We start from the raw sequence: 14675 nt of genomic DNA, 5'->3' as shown, positions 1-14675 counted from the left end.
TTTTTCCTTGATAAGTTTAGATAAAGTTTTGTAACCTATTATTCCTTTCATAAAACCTGTAATATCAATATTTTAATCTACCTATTTATATTTATACATGTTTTATCTCCTTCCCACAAATTTTGATATGTTGAATTTTCGTTTTCATTATCATTCATTATTTTCTACTTTCCCTTGTCATTTCCTCAAATATACTTGACTTTTTTAGAATTGTTTAATTTTGAAATATTCAGGACTTTCCTAGATGTTAAAAATATGGAACACTTCACGAATTTTCATGTCATCCTTGCACAGGGGGCATGCTAATCTTCTCTATATCGTTGCAATTTTAGTAATATATGTGCTGCCGAAGAGAGCATAACAAAGCTTGTTAAGTAAGATGTGTCACAAAACCCCAAATATTGCCCTTTATCTTAAACTGGAAAACAATATCTGGTCACAAGGCCAGAAATTAACATCAATCTTCACAAACAGATAAACACAATAACAACAATATAACAACAAACAAACAAAAACGCACAAAAAACAGAGGCTGAGAAACTGGTAAGCACCACCTTCCCAAATTCATTTTGTCTACATAGTCAATTTTTAATCAAATTTATCCTCTAACTCAAATTGGCAAATTAAAAAGTTAATCACTATTAATCATCCCCTGGTACACTGTTTGGTGTAGCACATTGTAATTCAAATACTATCTACATCAATATTTTTTTAAAAGGTGATCTTTTATTTATTTTTAAACTCCCCCCCTTTTTTTTTTTTGCAGAAAGAAGGAAACAGGCTAAATTCATGACAGCCAAGTATTTCTAGACATCCTCCCATGTTCTTGCCGCCTTCCCCGAGAAATTCTTGCACACACACAAAGGAGATAATATACAATGATGTTCACTGAAGCACAGTTTGTAATAATGAAAATGGGGAGGCAGCCTAACTGCCCATCAGGATAGAGAATGGGTTTAATCATGCAGATCATTATTTAGCAGTTTTTCAGAATCACAGCTAACAAAGAGTGTGTGCCATGTGCCCTGCCCTGCTTTGGGCACCTTACATGTATTCACTCATTTTATGCTGTGGGAGTTAAATGAGTTCAAATGTGTCAGTTGCTTAAAACTGTGCCTGGTCCATAGTAGGCACTCAGAAAATTTCAGCTGGTGATTTTCACCTTGTTTTTTTTCATATTTTAAATTTTTTTTAGTATGAAAGGGGGGTTTGTGAGCAGGGTTGCTCAGTTTCCTTGTTTCTTCCTGTTGAGACAGAGTCTCACTCTGCACTCTAGGTAGAGTGCAGTGGCATTATCTTAGCCCACTGCAAACTCAAACTCCTGAACTCAAGTAATCCTCCCTTTTTGGCCTCCCAGAGTGCTAGGATTACAGGCATGAGCCACTGCGCCATTCTTTGCCTTGTTTTTATTGCACAATTTTTTCTATAACGTTATCAGTATAATACCACTGCCTGTATCATTACCCCCATTTAAAATAAAGGGGGCTAGGCATGGTGGCTCATACCTGTAATCCCAGCACTTTGGGAGGCTGAGGTAGGAAGATCTTATGAGGCCAGGGGTTTGAGACCAGCCTGGGCAACACAGCAAGACCCTTGTCTCTAAAAGTAAGAATAAAAAATAAAAATAAAATAAAATTTAAAAGGAAAGGAAACTAGGACACAAAGAGAGTAAGCTACTTGCCCAAAAGGTTTGACTTCCTTAGGATTCAAAAGCCAACAATAAAAAATAAAAAAGCCATGATGGAAATCTTTGGCCCTGGGATTGTCATCACTATCTCTTTAAACTGTTCTTCCTTTCTTCTCCTTTCCCATGATCAATGATGAAGCAGAGATTTTTGTTACTAGTCAAATAAACTGGACAGAAAGCCAATAAAGTTCTTTCTGTGATGGTCTCCCAGAAGAGTGGAGAAGAAAGTGGGAAAGCAAAGAGAAACCTGGTTGGTTATACAGTACCTTCCTACAGATTTGGTGGGACCAACCCCACCCTCACCCCATGCATAGCACCTAACCTTTATAATACAGAGCAGAGATTGCCTCCGGCATTCTGTCAGAGTTCAAAGGTCCTTATTTTTCTGAAGGACGCCTAGACAGTGTGTCTTGGCATTCTGCCCAGGGAGTGAGGGGTGTGTGTGTGTGTGTGTGTGTGTGTGTGTGTGTGTGTGTGTGTGTACACATATATTTGAAAAAGTTTCCCCAGATGATTCTGACCTCCCCAAAATGTACTATAAGGTCAAGAAACCATAGCTTTCAGAAAGTGTAAAATCACATTTACAGAAGCATCCCACTCCAGGAAAAGAATGTCATTTCTGATTTGTAAAGGTCACAGGGAGGGAGAGGAGTCTTTCATTTGTCATTCCTTCAGATTCTGAGGCAAGGCACCTTGCTGTATCAACTGCAGAGAAAGTCACTTTGTTCATTTTGAATTTCCATCACTGTCACAGAGAAGCTTCAGGCCAAATTAGTTCTTTCTTTTCCCCATCACCAGATAAAATAATTTAAAGATAAAAAGACATTAAATGTAAGCATACACATCCCCAAGTCAACAATCTGATACAATTTGTTAAAAGAGCTATTTATTCTGACCATAAGCCTCTAAATGAGGTGGTGGGGAAGGCATGGACTTGGGGCTGGGATACAGCCATTCATCTCTGCATCACGGGGCACTGGGATGCCGTTCGTTATTTAGAATAATCATTCAGAGTGAATTTATGGTAGGCCTGCATTTTAAGAGCACTGAAAAAAATTAAAGGTAAGTTACAAACAAAAATATTGAATTTCAGGCTGGACGCTCAAGCATGTAATCCTAGCACTCTGGGGGGCTGAGGCAAGAGGATCGCTTGAGGTCAGGAGTTCAAGATCAGCCTGAGCAAGCACAAGACCCCCGTCTCTACAAAAAAATAGAAAAATTAGCTGGGCGTGGTGGTACATCCCTGTAGTCCCAGCTACTCGGGAGGCTGAGGCAGTAGGATCGCTTGAGCCTAGGAGTTTGAGGTCGCAGTGAGCTATGATGTTACCACTGCATTCTAGCTGGGAAAACAGAGACTCTGCCTCAAAAAAAAAAAAAAAAAATTCTTTGGTCTGGTAAAGTTCTCTCATTTATGAATTATTAATGATGATATCTAAAAAGCAATAAGCAGCCAAATTTTGGGTTGTTCTCAGACTACCCTGATAGAGAGAAGATACTATATCATGTCTATTTCCCACATAAAGAAATAAAGGCACTTGCACATATCTCTTTCTTTGTCACTATTTGAACCTCTATTTGAAAATTCAGGGATGATCAGAATCTTTTCAAAGGAAACTTTACAGAATATGGATGCTCAGATGTCATCATCCATCTCCCTCTCATGTGTTCAGACACGGTGGGAATGAAGATCCCCCCTTGTCCCGCACTTGTTCAGTGAAGACGGGGTTGAGCTTATCCTCCAGTTTCTGTGGATTTACCATGTTTGGATTTGCTCAAATTCTCAGTGTTCTATGGCAGGGGTACCCAACCTATGGCAAGTTGTATAATTATTTCATTATATATTACAAGGTACTAATGATAGAAATAAAGTACACAATAAATATAATACACTTGAATCATCCCCAAACCATCTCCCAACCCCCGGTCCCCAGTCCATGGAAAAATTGTCTTCCATGAAAGTGGACCCTGGTACCAAAAAGGTTGAGGACTGCTATTATATGGGATTCTAAGCTAAAATCTCTCGGAACTTTAGATAGGTTACCATGTTGAACTCAGTGTAGCTGTTCTCCAAGTTACATACCCCAAAGAGAAATTTCTGAAGATACTGGTCTATGGAACAGCATCAGGGAAAAAGGGAAATTGGTTGGTGAATACTCCATTAATGACCATTTATTAACTTCTTAGTATATGTTCTAGATTGCAATAGGCACTGTGAAAAGTGGAGGGAAACTCTCCAAACATTACCTACTTTTAAACAACTACAATTAGAAATTAAAGGCTGGGTGCAGTGGCTCACGCCTATAATCCTAGCACTCTGGGAGACAGAGGCAAGAGGATTGCTTGAGCCCAGGAGTTTGAGGTCACTGTGAGCTATGACGATGCCACTACACTCTAGCCAAGTCAGCAGAGCAAGACTCTGTCTCAACAACAAAAAAAGAAATTAGGATAGTAAAAAAACATTTTTTTTCAAGCTTCTTCTTGTTTTCTGTATTACTAAGGGTAGAAACTTACTAGAAGGATTATTTTGTTTAAGAAAACATCATGGATTTTTTGGTAAATCCCTGAGTTACTCTGAACAGGAATGACTGAGACAGGTCTAAATTGCACTCCGCATTCAAATATTGAGAATTTTTTATTTTCTCATGATAGCCCCAAGGCCCAGGAGGCTTAGGAGTCTTGGGACTCAGAGAGGAGATGACAAAAAGATTTCCGAGTGCTGGTACATATGGGCCTAAGGCAAGATAATCAGTGAGAACTTTCCAGAGGCAGAGGTGGCTGAAGAAATTCAAGAACTGTGGGTGCTAAAATCCACGTGCTGTAATAGCCTGCCCTACAGGCCTGTATGAATGGGGCTTAGTGCCTGATGAAGGGGGGCTGTGTCCACCAGTGAGCGAGGCAATGCTGAGAAGGCAGCAGCCAAAGCTGGGAACAGGAGAGGGGGTGCTGAAGATTGAGCGTATTTGATATGAATATTACTATTCACAAGGACCAGGAATCATTTTAAATATTTATGCTTATGTTTTAGAATGAATGACCTGAATTTTTAAAAGTTTACCATTAACTGACACCTAAACTATGTATGTTTTTATTAATAATATGAATTTTTATAATAATAGATACCAGCATAAAATATATCCAGGAGGAGAGGTCATTGAGGCCATGGACTCTGTACTGACATAGAACTGGGTTCAAATTCTGGCTCTTGGTCTCAGTTTTCTCGTTCACAATATGCGATGTCTAAGTTCAGCACTAAGCACATGTCTGGTGCATGGTAAGCACTCAATAATGGGAATCATTACTATTACCTTAAATGAGTTTAGAAGTGTTCTTTTGATCTAATTCTGAGACATTGGAAGAGTTCTTTTGTTAAGATGTTCATACCATCATAAAGAGAGTTACCTTTATTTCTTAAAAATATTGTTCTATATTAAAGACAGGTGACTATTGTCAAATGCTTTATTAGTCAGGATTTTTCTGGTTGTAAGTGACAGAAACCAAAACTTAAATGGGCTTAAGGGAAAAGGGACTTTATTTGGCTCTAAGAGCTGAAAATGCCAGGGACCTTCAATCTTACTGGATCCATGAGCTCAAAAAATGTCAAGAATCCATCCCTCACTCTTTCTCATTATCTGTCAGCTCTACCATTTTTCTGTTGGAATTTGGCATCAGGTTGACCTGGCATCTGACCACTGTCATGGTCAGGCTTAGAATGCCCAAACTTGATGTTTAGGAAAAAGAGACCTTCTCCCATTGGTTCTCACAAAATTTACAGGATTGAGTCTCATTGGCTCTGAATGATTCATGAACCTATCACCAAACCAACTCATGGACTAGAATAGTGGAATACCCTGATTGGGTAGGACCTAGGCCTAGGACACATGCTCACCCCTGAAGCTAAGAGTAGGTGACTCATTCATAACACAAGGATAGAGAGTGGGAAGGGGGGTGGCCTGCTAAAAAACGTTAGAGTGCTATTGCCAGAAAAATGGAAAATGGATGCTGTGCAGGCCAAAACATAGACATCCACAAAAACCTTGAATGGCACGGGTGTTAGAAGACAAAGACAACATTATGTACTACAAGCACATAAAGAATAGGGTTTGGCCCACAATAGGCCAGATCTATGTTGTAGGAGGCTCTTTATAATGGCATTTTTTAGCCATCTATTTTATTGTAATTAATCTTCTTTTAAGGAGAAGATGCATCAATAATACTGCCAGTACATAGCCAATTATATCTATTGTACAAGTATTTTTTTTCTAGGTTTCTTAGCATTTCCTGTTTTGTGTTGGTCTTAGTCCATTTTGTGCTTGTCTTAGTTCATTTTGTGCTGCTATAGAAGAATATTTATTTATTTACTTATTTATTGCTAGTCAAATTTAGCAGACTGGCTAATTTAGAAACAATAGAAGAGTGTTTGGCTCATGGTTTTGGAGGCTTGGAAGTCCAAGATTGAGAGGCTGCCCCTGGAGAGGGCCTTCTTGCTGGGTCATAACATGGTGGAAGGCGTCACACGGCGAGAGAGTAGATGAGAAAAGTAAGCAACAGAGGGCCAGACTTGCTTTCATAACAAACCCACTCTTGCAATAAACCTACTTCTGTGATAATGACAATCCATTCACGAGGTCAGAGCCTCTGTGATCTAATCATCTTTTAAAGGTTCCACCTCTCAATACTGTTGCATTGGGGATTCAATTCTCAACACATGAACTTTGGGGGACACATTCAAACCTAGCAGTGTCTTACCTTTGTATTTATTTTTACTTATGCTATTCCAGTAGGAAGATTTTTTAAAGTGTCTCTCCACATGAAGGATAAATATTTTTAGAGGGAGCTAAAAGAATCTTCTCTCCTTGAAGCATAGATTTCTTTCCTTTTTAACTTCTTGCCTTCACTTCTCATGTCTACATGTATTCTCCAAGACTCTGATATATTCAATGTGTGTGTGGTAAGAAAGCAACCATGGAGAAAAGATAACCTGTATCCAGTTATCACAGATGAAGGATCTATGAAATTATAGACTTAACCATATTAGAGTTGAGGAAAGCCACAGGATGTTGGTAGAATTTAAGAGGGGAGAGCACTGCTGTGTTTGGAATGTCTATTATTTTCTTCTGTGATGGCATAGTTCTCAATGCATTTACTAAGAATTTCTTGTTATAAAGTCATAATGTTGAAAATAGTACATGCTCCAAGACTGTATTAGGTCATTAAATATGAAGTATCTGATTTTGAATCAAAAGTGTAGTTTATTATATCTCAAACAAGTAGCAGTACAGTTAATCAAAGTATCCGCCTAAACTATCAACTCAGTTTAGCCATCTTAATGGTAGCTTGTTTATGACAGCAGCAAAGCAGCCCAGAGACTGAGTAGCAATGAAATTATGAAACGTGTTTTCCATAGCTTGTTGAGAATTGAATATCTTTCCTTGCAAGAAGTGGTCCAAAGCCTAGAAGAAATGGTAGTCAGTTGGTGCAAGTTCTGGTGAATACGGTGGATGACAGAGAGTTTCCAAGTCCAGCTGCTGTAGTTTGAACAACGTTGTTTGTATGACATGTTGTCAAGCATTGTCTTGCAAGAGGATTGGCCTGTCTCTATTGACCAATCTAGGCTGCTTAATCACAAGCATCCTTATCATTTTGTTCAATTGGTTGCAGTAGACATCTGCTGTAATTGATTGACCAAGTTTCATGAAGCTATAGCAGTTAATACCACCACTGGACCACCAAACAGACACCATTAGCTTTTTTTGATGAATTTTCAGTTTTGGACTGTGTTTTGGCACTTCATCTTTATCCAACCATTGTGCCAAACACTAGTGATTGTCAAAATTAATCCATTTTTCATCACATGTAACAATATGGTGTAGACAGTTTCATCTTTATATCATGACAGCAAAGAAAGGCAAGCTGCTAGATGATTTCTCTTCAGACTCTTGTTTACTTCATGCAAAACCCATCTATCCAGCTTCTTTACCTTGCCCATTTGTTTCAAATGGTCCATTATTGTTGGAATAGTAACGTCAAACCTTACTGCTAATTCATGCATAGGTTGAGATGGATTCGCTTCCACTACAGCTTTCTGCTTGTTATTATCCACCTTGGTCTCAGGTAGCCCACATTGCTCATTTTCAACATTAAAATCACCAGAATAGAACTTCTCAAACCGTTGGTGTACTGTGCATTCATTAGCTACATCCTTCCAAAACATTTCATTGATATTTCAAGCTGTCTGTGCTGCATTGATTCCATGGTGGAATCAATGTTAGAAAATAACATGAATTTTTGACTTATCCATGGTTTCACAAAAATTGCTGTAAACAAAAATTTGAAAAATCATCACAAGCCAAAATGTGCATTTGAAAGACTGAGGGTATACCTTCACTATAAAAATAAAACAAGAGGTGTCAAAGTGAAATGTCAGAGATATCAACTGCCAAACTTAGTACTTAAGGAAATTGGACATTTTGTACTTAATAACCTAGTAATTTCAGTACTGTGGAAAGAATTTCTCTTTCTTTGGCATTCTTTAGGAATCAGAGTTCAAAGAGAACAGAGAGAGGTAATTAAGGAAGTAAGCTGAGCTGATGGGATCTTTCCTTTAGCTCAAGACTGGCCAACATCGCTGCTCTATAAAAGGAACAGTGCCAGATGAGAATCCCACAGAGGAATCTGTAGGGGAGCCGTTAGGAGAGGATGAGCTTTGAAATTCAGAATCAGTGGGTTTACTTCTGATAGTTCAGGATGGCAGGTGAACTACAATACCTGTAGGTGAGGCTGGGCTTCACTAATGATACCCAAACCATCAAAATTACTTGGGGACCATTTAAAAAGCAGACTCGGCCGGGCGCGGTGGCTCACGCCTGTAATCCTAGCTCTGGGAGGCCGAGGCGGGTGGATCGCTCGAGGTCAGGAGTTCGAGACCAGCCTGAGCAAGAGTGAGACCCCGTCTCTACTAAAAATAGAAAGAAATTATCTGGCCAACTAAAAATATATATACAAAAAAAATTAGCCGGGCATGGTGGCTCATGCCTGTAGTCCCAGCTACTCGGGAGGCTGAGGCAGTAGGATCGCTTAAGCCCAGGAGTTTGAGGTTGCTGTGAGCTAGGCTGATGCCACGGCACTCACTCTAGCCCGGGCAACAAAGTGAGACTCTGTCTCAAAAAAAAAAAAAAAAAAAAAAAAAAAAAAAAGCAGACTCCTGGTTGTACTTCAGATGCATGGAACCAAAATGGGGATAGGGCACTAAATCTGTGCCAAACACTGTTCTAGGCACTTTTATTATTCTAGGCACCATTATTGTAATAGTCACTATTATATTATTTTATTTGTTCAACCATCCCATTTGTCAGGTATTGGCTCCTTTTTACAGGTGAGGAAGGTGAGGATCAGAGAGGTTAAGTAATTGGAAGCAAGCCACAGAACTGTGATTCCAACCAAGATCTGCTTCTAGCACCTTTTTAACCCCTGCACTCAGCCAGACCTAGAAGTGGTGCAAAGCAGATACATTCAAACTTGAAGTTTTATTGTTTTTCTTAATAATAAATAATATTTATTATTATGTATCACCCAGAAAAATTCAGAAACATATTCTTTTTATGATGCTATTCATTTCACATGTAACTTTTAAAATAAACTTTATTTTTAGAACAGTTTTAGATTTTCAGAAAAATTACAAAAATTGTAGAGATAGCTAGAATTTATCCTATACCCAGTGTCCCTTATTATTGACATCTATATAGCCTACACCCAGTTTCCCTTATTATTAACATCTAACATTAGTATATTTGTTACAAATAATGAATCAATGTCGGTACATTATAAACTAAAGTCCATATGTAACCTTTTTTCCAAGTCTATTATTTAGAGTCAGCATACCTGTATGCAAGAGTCAGGGTTACCTCTTGTGGCTGGAGTGGTCTTGGGCAGGAGACATAAGCTGTTGAATCTAAATTTACTCATCTCTAAAATAGAAATAATAATAACGATTTCACAGGGACATGTTGGTATATTCGAGGAGGGCTCCATACCCAACACTTTTTTCCCTTGCCTAAGTCTCGTAGAGGCCAAAATACCTCTGACCAAAAGTGATACACAAAAATGTGGTTTTTGCAGTTAAGGGGTTTTATAATATCAAATTCCAGCATAAACAGATTTGCATCACAGGTCCCACTGGCCAGACAGCTGGGTGCACAGAGGAACAATGAACACGTGCATCAGCCAGGAAACTTTCTTTTAAGAAGCCAGGAAGAGACGGGGCTACGCAGGCCCAGTTTTCCCCTTCAAAGCTCATCAACCAGTGGAAATCGGGGTAGAGAAGCTGGGCCTGGAGCTTGATATTAATGTCAACTGGGTAGCCCTAGAAGTTAGATTTACACTTCAGAACTGGCCTACATGTGCGAGCTCAAATGATTGTGTCTGGTACAAGTAGACACAAAAAAGCATTTGCTCCAAATAACTCCTGCAACAGATATTGATTTTTATTGTTCAGCACAGACAGTGGTAGTTTTGTTTCAGAAATAGTTCAATTGCTAACAGTGAGTAAGCACTCATGTAGGCTCATAAAAATGTTATTTTGAAATGAATGTCTTTATAATGACTCTAGAAAAGTCAATAAGATGATTGCATCTATGGAGTGCATTTTACTCACAGTAATGTCCAACACTGGCTCATCTACAGTCACCTTTTTGAAAATACAGATTCCTATGTTGTATTGGATCAGAATGTCCACGAGTGAGGGTGAGGTCTCTGTATTTGTGATACGTACCTTAGGAACTCTGATGTTCAAAGAGTTTGGGATCCACTGATACAGATTGTGTAGAGGGACATTTAACACTGAAATCTGATTTTGGGGGGAAAATTATTTTTTTTCCAAAAATCATAGTTCTGAGTTACCAGGATATATAAAATAATTATTTTATAAGCATTTCTTACTTTAGAAGTTTTTTCAAACAAGTGAAGTATTTCAATCTCAGCAAAACTATTATATCATATAATTTGCCTGGCTATAAACAATAAAGTATTAGCAGACAGCTACTGGAAAAGTTAAATCTTTAGCAAGTTTGCAATTTGGGATACAAATGTTGTACCTATGTTTTAATTCTCAGCATTTCCTGAGAAGGTATACTCTTTGAACAGACTACAATATAAATAGATATTGCCTAGCCAACATTAAAAATAGGAACATGTCTGAAATTCACACACTTATATGTCTCCGTGTACTTCCTGAACCCACCCACAACTTTGTCTAGTTTCTATCCCTGGCTGCAGAAACAGCATATCCCCTTTTCTTAAAGAGGCTTCTCTCCTGCTACGTATCAATGCAGAAACCGTTGATACTGTTTCTTGTAACGGTGTCAGGAATAATGCTTTGGTCCTTCCTACCCATGCCAGCAGCCCTGGGTTCTTTTTTGTTTTTTCTTTTTTTCTTTTTGTTTTTTTGAGACAGAGTCTCAGTCTGTCTCCTGGGCTAGAGTGCAGTGGCTTCATCATAGCTCACTGCAATCTGAAACTCCTGGGCTCAAGAGATCCTCCTGCCTCAGCCTCCCAAGTAGCTGGGACTACGGATATGTGCCACCTTGCCCGGCTAACTTTTCTATTTTTTTGTGGAGATGGGGTCTTGCTCTTGCTCAGGCTGGTCCTAGGTTCTTTTTGAACAAGAGTTTGTTAGTCCTCTCCACATTTGCATGGGGCTGGGCTGGGTGGTGGTGAGGTCAGTATCATTTTGAATGAGGCCCAGCATGAACTCAGCAGATTCAAAGAGCAGGTCAGAGTGGAAGATAAATTAGAAGTTGGGTTACAAATTTGTTTCTGCTGCTTTTTTAACTAAAAAAAAATTTTTTTTAAATTCAGGGAGAACAATCATCCTTATATCTGCTAACTCCTATTCTATTTAGTAAGTTTCTCTTTGCCTTGTTCTAAATATTCATAATTATTTTTGCATTTTCATACACTTATGAGACATCTAAATTAGCAATTATTTTATTGAGTGCTGTATCAGCTAGCTAGTGCTGCATAACAAATCACTGCACGATTTAGCTGGTTAAAACAACAAGCACTTACTTCACTCATAACTGTAGGCTGGCTGGGTGATTTTTCTCTAGGCTGGCTTTGCTCTTATTTGCTGGACTTAATTATATTGTCTGTGGTCAGCTGGGGATTTGACTGGAGGCTGGTGGTCTAGGATGGCCCCACTCACGTGTCTGGCCAATGGCAGTTTGCTGGCTGGTGACTGGTTGGCTAGGATACCTCAGACTTCCTCCAGTGTCCTCTCATCAGCAGGCCAGCGTGGGCTCCTTCACGTGGCAATCTCAGGGTTCTAACCACAGCAAAAGAGAACGAGGCCCTAATGTGCAAGTGTCTGCTTGCTTCATATTTGCTACTTTCATTGTCTAAGTCAAGTCACATGGCCAAGCCCAGATTCAGAGTGTGGGGAAATAGAATCTACCTCTTGATGAGAAGAATTTCAAATGCACATTGTAAAGGGGTATGTCTGCAGAGATGGGAAAAAATTGTGGTCATTTTTGCAATCTAGTACAAATGCCTAGTTTCTACAAAGCTTAACATGTTAGAAACATAGATAAGGCATCTGCCATGGTTTGATGGCTGGAGTTTATGTTGTATTTCAGCCTTACATGCTGATTGAGTTGTGAATCAGGAAAGTCCAGAAAAAAAATCCCATTTGACAGCACAAATCCCTACTTTTCTTTGATCACCTTGGTTTTCAGATTACCCGTGGAAATGGATTCCACACAGAGCTGCTGCAGCTGGGTAGAGTGATTATAGATGGGGCTGGGTGAGGATTATAGATGGGCTATACGAGTAGGCTTCTCATGCCTTTAACCTTCCAGGATGCTGCCACAGGCTAAAAGGTGACAGAAACAGAGGGCAAATAGCAAAAAATGCTTTATTTTTTGATGAAAACAAATAGATGTGGCCTCACTCCGTAAAAATATATGTATGCATGATGTAGTGCATGGGCATACTTGGCACCTGTTGGAAAAAAGACTGAGCTAAAACCCCAGTCCCCAGGTGAGAGAGAAAAAGTGAGTCAAAAACCCTGGAGCTAAGTGATCTCATGCATCAAGTAATAATGTCTGAGAATCATTCAGTGTGAGAAAGGTAGTAATTTTTTTTTTTTTGAGACAAGGTCTTGCTCTGTTGCCTAGGCTGGAGTGCAGTGGCATCATCATAGCTCACTGCAACCTCAAACTCCTGGGCCAAAGCGATCCTCCTTCCTCAGCCTCCTGAATAGCTGGGACTACAGGCGCTTGCCACCATGCCTGGCTAATTTCTGTATTTTCTGCAGAGATGGGGTGCTTAGGCTACCATGGTGCTTAGGCTGCTCTTGAACTACTGGCCTCAAGCAATCCTCCTGCCTCAGACTCTCAAAATGTTAGGATCACAGGCATGAGCCACTGCACCTGGCCAAAGGTAGTAATTCTAATGAGCCTGGACATTAATGTAACATGGCTCTGTTTTTGACTTTCCTTGTTGGTAACAAGGAAGACTCAGGTTGTACTAAGGATCTTTTCTCCCCACCTCATCCTCTTCTTCTCCATGAACAGGTTCTGTGGATTGTGGTTCTTAGATAATATTTCCCACTTCTCCAAATGGCCTGCTCATGAATTTCTCTCTCCCCATAAGGCAATGGAGTGAAAATAAACATTAGCTGTCAACTGTCAATCACTTTCGGTAAAGGCCTCCAGATGGGCACTGAAGAAATACTCCCCTTTCTGAAATGTAACAATATTCAGCTTTCCTCAGTATCCTCTGAGCCAAAGTAAAGTTTAAGTGATGGGTAAATAACAGGGTGTTGCCTGAATTTTCCATATACTTCAGTTTTCCTCTCATATTGGAAAAGCCTAGGAGAGAGGAAATAACTGTTAAAAAACAAGCATTGGAAGGGAACTTGCAGTTACAGGGATCAGTGCCTTATGCTTCTCAAGGGGGTGTCGGCCACTATTGATCCCCAGGGGGAAGGGCAGAGAGCCCCTGGGCCCCTCCTCCACCAGAGCACTCATCTGCTCTTATCTGTTTCATACACTGGGATTTTGCAAAATATTTCTTCTGATGAAAGGTTTCTGATTCTAAGACATCATTTTTGTAGGTAAAGAACTGGAGTCCCAGCAATGTGGGGTGATTTGCTCAATGCCACAGCTGTTGTCAGTTACAGAGCCGAGGGCAGAACTCAAGTCTCAGTTTCTAGTCTGACGTTCTTTGCTCTATTGCATGCCATCTTCCACTTCTCTGAATCTAAACTGGGCAACTTCAATAGATGCTCACTTCAAGATACCATAAATATTGCCAAAATGTTTGGCACAGATCAGAAGATCAGAAGATGAAAATTGTTATTTCTCATTTGAACGATTGCTACAATATGATCTCGATTCTGGCTTGGAGTCTTACTCTGCCTTTCATGAGCTGGGTAACATGAACTTTCTCTGTCACTGTTTCCTCAAACAGAGACACTGTAAAATAGAGACACTGAAGCTCAAATGAGCTACAGCTCATTTTTTTTTTTTTGTAAACAAGCCGATAAATATAGAACATTGCAATGATTACAGGTTTATTGCTTTGGTTGTAAAAAAAAAAAAACCCACTTAATATTCATGAATTGTGATGGCCTCTCCTGAAATGAGTTGTCTCTTAGCACTTTTGGAAAAGCTGAAGGTAATGATCAAAACAGTCACCATTTATATGGTGCATAGCTTGAAGTGATTAGACGATGATCAAAGGACCCATGGTCTGTCTGCAAACCATGCACTCAGAGGTGCAATGAGAATTAAGGCCTGAGTCTTAAGAAACCATTTGACCGTTCTGAATTTCACAAAGCCTGGAGTACTAGAGAATAATTCACTGGCTGTCTTTTAAATGGTAAAGCAACCCAAGTACCAAGAACTTCAGTTAGTTCTGAAATTCTCTGCTTCCATTTAGGAGTTGCTTCTAAATGTGGCAGCTCTCCCACTGCCTAATTAAAATGCCTTCC

At 39.5% G+C, this 14675-nt stretch overlaps 1 non-coding gene across 1 annotated transcript; it reads right to left on the bottom strand.

Moving 5' to 3' along the window:
- Positions 1-249: 249 nt before the first annotated feature.
- Positions 250-359, bottom strand: LOC123640847. The gene has a single exon (XR_006736090.1). It is a non-coding gene; the product is annotated as a U6 spliceosomal RNA (small nuclear RNA).
- Between the last annotated feature and the right edge of the window lie 14316 nt (positions 360-14675).

Source organism: Lemur catta, chromosome 6, assembly GCF_020740605.2.
Source record: "Lemur catta isolate mLemCat1 chromosome 6, mLemCat1.pri, whole genome shotgun sequence".
Taxonomy (NCBI): Eukaryota; Metazoa; Chordata; class Mammalia; order Primates; family Lemuridae; genus Lemur; species Lemur catta.
This window is presented reverse-complemented; position numbering and strand designations above follow the sequence as displayed.